The sequence below is a fragment of the Phragmites australis genome, chromosome 4 (assembly GCF_958298935.1).
Source record: "Phragmites australis chromosome 4, lpPhrAust1.1, whole genome shotgun sequence".
Taxonomy (NCBI): domain Eukaryota; kingdom Viridiplantae; phylum Streptophyta; class Magnoliopsida; order Poales; family Poaceae; genus Phragmites; species Phragmites australis.
Window position 1 is genome coordinate 37,608,620 of NC_084924.1, and position 6,000 is coordinate 37,614,619.

The 6,000-nt window shown below is 42.7% G+C and overlaps 1 long non-coding RNA gene across 1 annotated transcript; it reads right to left on the reverse strand.

The window, feature by feature from the left end:
- Positions 1-3,928: 3,928 nt before the first annotated feature.
- On the reverse strand, positions 3,929-4,729 carry LOC133916355 (uncharacterized). Its single transcript, XR_009909484.1, has 2 exons — positions 4,625-4,729; positions 3,929-4,543 (listed from the first exon to the last, which is right to left on the reverse strand). It is a non-coding gene; the product is annotated as an uncharacterized LOC133916355 (long non-coding RNA).
- Between the last annotated feature and the right edge of the window lie 1,271 nt (positions 4,730-6,000).

A 6,000-nucleotide genomic window follows, 5' to 3' on the forward strand; every position in this document is an offset into this window, starting at 1 on the left:
AGGTCGTTTGATCTATTTTCTTAATCCTTGTGCACAAGTCTAAAACGACCTACATTTGCAATCGGAGGGAGTATTTATTATCAGCCATGTTTTTATTAATTGTGTTCTCCATCGATACCAAGGAAAACCATCGTACGGTCATATCCCTTTTCAAATCGTTCACTTGCAACTTTCAAAATAAAAAGCCTTCGCATAAAAAAACCCTACTACTATAACACATGCAAATACAATAAAACGTTACATGACGGGGTATAATTTATTCAATTATGAACAACACGGTACAAGAAAATATAACAAAATGCCTAGGTAACACGTCACCATAGAGCGTCGGTGGTGGTGGTGGTGAGGAAGCAAGCTCTTGGTTACTCCTGGGTACATATTGTGATTCACACATTTAGAAAATGGTAACATAATACAGGTTAAATACGAAATCAAATCATCGATCGACCGCTAGAACACATTCTTATTACTCCTAGTTGTTCCTTCGACCTGCCATGCGACGTGAGATATAACGCCTTTTGACGTTGCTGCATCTCTCTTTGCGCAATTGTTCCTATAGTTCCTCGATAACGATGTGCAGGTGACGGATGTATTCTTGAAAGTGTGGTTCTATCAGCGGGTCAATCCAGTACTGGAACCCACAATTGTCTGTCTGGAAAAAGTGATAGATGAGACAAGTAAATAGTTTTGAGAAAATAGGAAAGAAAGTAGGTACTATTTGATCGTACTTTGAAATGTGGACAACAGAAGAAGCGACGGCCTGCGTCACCAAAATGCTCATAAACCTGGACTACAATATCATCTCCATGTCGACATGGTGGCCAAAACGAGCAAGGAAAAGCATTGTGGTTTCCGTAGAAATCTCTGCCATGGACGTCTAAATAGGGTTGTGGAGGTGGTGGATCGATGTGGCCATCGAGAGGATGAGGAAACACCATTGACTCGATTCAATTCGTGGTCAGAACATGTGTGAGTTGAGAATCGATTGAGTTTTGTTTATATACAACAAGTCCTGATGGTGTATAAACCAAGTGTAGGTATGTAATTTAGAGATAGTGCATGCATTGGATGCCTTTCTGTAGCGACTCTGAGTAGTCGGTAGCGTTTGGACACATTTCTCTTAAAAGGTGCTAGCGACAGGTTATGTCAATATGAACATGTAATGAGATTGTAAGTAGTAATATATCATACACCTATAGCAGACGCTTCTTCATGCGTACCAACTACCAGTAGAGACTCGATTGCGTTGTGTTTGTAGACAAGACGTCCCAACGATAGAGGACATATGAGGTGACACTGAGTGACCACACACCTCAGCTTTTAGCAAGAAATGACAACACTTTTCCAGCTTCCACAGGGAAGCCTATGCTCTAGCCCCGAGCCGAGCCCATGCACTCAATCCATGCACCAGCCCCCATTCATCATAAATAACTCCACCCTCATTTATAGATAGACCACTCCTTCCTCAGCTCTCTCAAATGCAACGTCTTCCTCAGCTCTACCAAACCCACCTAAGAAACATCGGAGGATTTTCATCCCCCAAAGGGTTGAACCATCGATATACTTCTGTGACGACCCTTGTAGGCTTCGCGAGTCGTAGGACATATCCTACACATATGACCTAGGCTTCTTCATGTGTGCCAACTACCAGTACGATAAGCCTCGACATGGACCGTATGAGTACCCACCGGTATAGCGACATAGATCACTCATGTGACACTTTCCACATGATTTCATGCACTCTCTTACTAATCTCCCTTTTTATTTCTTTTGTCCAGTCTCTTCCACCTATCTGCGACTTCATGCAATGACTCAACATGGAGCAAAATGAGGACCAGAAACGATGGGTGAACATGAAAATACGATGAAGGAGGGAAGCTTACCGACGCCGCGAGTACAAGCGACATTAGAAGGAACTACAGATGAAGTGGCAGGAGGAGAAGCACATCAGGAATGCCACGAAGGAGTGCACCGCGGCTCAAGCACACGAAGCAGAGAGGGAAAGGAAGCGGGAGAGGGTCCATCGCGCTTAGGCGGGAGCCCGATGTCTTAAGAAAGGGCAAATATTCTAGATGCACTCAGTAAATAACATCTATTGTATCTCGATCTATTTTCATTCTTTAAAGGCATGTTAGGTTTAGCAGCGACATGCTATTAGGTTAGTCTTTAAACGTACCGTACATACCAACGTTTGTTATCACCTCTTTACGGTTATAGTTCATTCGCGCGGTGATGAAAAACCTCATGTTTCATGTAATGTTTATGAGTGTATGTAAATTTGGTGCCGAGTATATGATATTTGTGCTTCATAATTACTATTATTCAACAAATTAGATTTTGTATTCTCATAAAGTCACTTCGTACAAAAAATTTCACACATTTTTACACCAACTAAATATTTTTTAGAAAATTAATATACAATAATTTTTAATTTATTGAATACAAATTCTATTAAAAAACTAATTATACATATAGTTCTGCAGTTGAATTATACATATCGTATCATCGCCCGTTGAACGGACGATACCTTCCTCTCTCTAATTATTAAATACGCTGCCAGCTGAACTGACAATACCTTGTTCTCGTCTGTTGAACGGGCAATAATACGATAGACTTTATTAATTTTAAAACGGAGACCTGTAATCTTACAAAATTTTAAAAATATATAAAAAATCTAGAAGCGTCGCTATCAGGAGCAGCAGCACCGGCCCCGATTCGAAAGTACAATCATGCGACGAACGCGAGCAGGCCATAACCAGATTTCCATGTTCGTGGGATAACCGAAAGGTTAGCCCAACAAGTGCATTGCGAGTTCGGCAGCAAACCAGGATTCCCTACCCAGCGGGAGATTCCCCAGGCAGAAGCAGGGTTACTCGTTTTGGGCCTTCTTGGACGTCCGAATTCGAAACAAGACATCCGCTGGATGCATAGTGGCGAAAACAAATCTGGGCCTGCATCGTAAACTACATTCGAGGCAAAGATAAAATCAGGACCATAATATCGTGTAGGGAACTTTTATACTGTGTACCGTACAGAGTCGATCTTGCAGGCGTAGTCAAGAGCAAGAAAACGATGACACAAGCCCGTGACAGCTTATTAGTGACGGACCACACGCGTGGTTAGCTTTGGCCAAGGCAAGTCCACTGAAAGTGAAAAGCGGACGGCAGCGAGCCAGTGAAGAACAAGCATGAGCTGTATGCTTGTATCCATCACATCTTTTCTGGGTTCCTACATTCAACACTTAACGCCGAATCGACCTAGCACGCGTGCTCGTGAATATTCTACCAGGGGTTTGAGCGAGCTGCCAATTAAGAACGATGCGTACTTTTTATCCGCGACCCGATATGATTCGGTTCCTGGTTAACGTGAAGTCTCCCTGCACGTGCGAGTGGGCGGGCACTTTCGTGCACACGTACCAGTACGTAGATAATTTTATCGACAATGGGGATTTTATGGCACTGTGCACAAAATTTGTCAAATTAAAGGGGGAACGGCGCAACCAGTGGATTTCGCCCAAAGCGAAAGCGAACATGTCTCTCTCTTTAATCTAATTCACTGTTCTTTGAGTAAATAGAGACAAACAACATAATTAGTCTTTTTCGAACAGTCTTTTGTATGATCTGTTCAAAGAAACAGTCGCAGTGCAAAAGGAAGGAAAGAAATTAGAGTCTCAATTCGAACTGCGGCATCGACGGATCGACGTGATGGTTGGAACTAATAGATTTCCCTTCCCAATCCGTACATGCATGTATTATTCTCGATCCAGTATGCCGAAGTTGCGCACAAGAATTCGGTGGTAAAACCGAGAGAAGGCAGTAGTAAGAAGAACACGAGCGAGATCTATAATTACCCACTCACGCAAGAACTGCAAAAGCACTAGGAAGAACAAGAGGGCGATATCATTTGGTGCAACAAAGTGAGCATTCAATCAGATCCAAAAGCACGACCCCATGGATTAATAACTCCAGAGTTATTGACCACAAAGCACACAACCAAGGAACACAAGAACAGCAGGATCCTCCACCCAACACGATCGATACACTTAGCAGCCGCATAGAAGCAAACCAGCTGCAACCCAACATAAGCAACAACTAACCATCTCCGGGGCTCGCTCCCGCGTACGCAACCACGCGCGCACGCATCATGCGTCAGTAAGCGCCGTAGCCATCAGCGTTGGAGCCGCCGCCGCCGGCGTCGCCCCCTTTGCCGTTGTCGTAACCATCGTTGCCGCCGCCGCCAGGCCTCGTTGGGGCCTTCTTGCCGATCCAGTCCTGGAAGATCCCTTTCATGATCCCGCCCCTCCTAGGGTACTGGTTTCCATGGGGTTTCTTCCTCTGGCCGTTGTCGTAGTCCTGCCTGTCCATGGTATCGCACGACGCGCGCAGCGCACACAGGAATGCTGGTGAGAGGCGCCGAGCCGATAATGGTTTTGTGTGACGATGCGAGTGACCTGTGGAGGTGTGGAGGGAAGCGCAACGTCCGGTACCTTTCTTATAGAGGCAAGTGCCATTTGTTTAACACAAACTTCTGATTTCGCGGTTAGCTGTAAACTAATTATGCGATGAGTCATCACCAAAAAGCCTTTATTTATATTAAAAACATGTAGGTGTCGTACAGTACGTACCAATAGCAAACCGTTCTCCGATCATCACCTTGTTGCGCATTATAACCTCATAATGCTTCACATTTTCTTCATCTGTGGAAGCATCAAATTCAACCAAGCAAGGTTCATCCTCTGGATCTTCTTATTTGAGCGGTCTATGTATATGCTGCAGGCTGACAAGGGGAGGCCTCAATCTGAAAGCTCTACCGACACTGTGCATGATTCTTTCTGTGAAGCAGTTTGGCGCCTCGTGCGTAGGTGCGATTGTAATATCCAGATTTAGTTAAATGGTAAGTATTTTGATGATTAATAATAATTATATTATTATGTTTAACAAGTTTACTTTGAAAAGTAATTAAAGAATTAGTTTATAATGTTGTTAGACGATTTTAGTCCATTAATTAATTGTATGAGCGATTAAAGGATGTAAACGTTAACATAGACTCGTTTTTATTTTTGAGTGTACTCTAAAGAGAGGCTAAGAGTGGTAGTTTCACCTAGTTAAGTCTAAACTTTATTAGATGTACACTCATGATATTTTAGCACTAGTTAGCTCAGAGAAATCCATATATGAGTTGAAGTGAAGATATAACTAACGCACCTCTGGTGTACCAGTTATCGTGCCTACGGTGAATACAACGAACCTTCTTTAGTACTACTGTAATTTTGAAAATGAACACGTAAATACCCATCAAAAATAAGTAAATATATCTGAAACATATAAAATACAGTTAATACTGCAGTAAAAGAGGTTATTATTCCAAAAAAGGGTGAATACAACCAACTATTACTAAGGATTTCATCTTTGGACCAGAAGCAAGCAAGAGGTGGAATACCCCAAAAAAGAAATTTGAATTGGACAAGTTCTGAAATTTCTCTATACGTCGGATGGTCCAGCGTTGAAGCATTGTACACGTTGGAGCTTTTATCTCGGTGCTCTTTGTACACACCAGATGATCCGATGAAGTCAAGTTGGCTACGCAGAAGATGGACTTTAGATTTGTACACGCTGGATAATCTGACTTATACACCGAATGCTTCATCGGAGTAAAGTTCAAAGGTTTTCTATTCACTGAAAAATGGGATTATTCACACCGGATGGTCCAACGTATACATCAAAGGCTTCGCCGGAGCATTTAGTACAGTAACAGCTAGTTTGGGTTGATGATACACGCTGAATGGGCTAGCGTTTGGAGTGTATGCATGTCGGATCATCCAACGACTGTGGGTGGTTGTGCAACGAATAGTTTTGGACCTCTAGCCTATATATACCCCATTTCCTCTCCCTGGTATCCTTTGCTATTCAGAAGAGCTAAAACATTTAGTGTGAGATCAAGAGGCAATGAAGTGCACTAGAGTGATTTACAAAGTTCTTAATTGAAGATTAATAATATCAT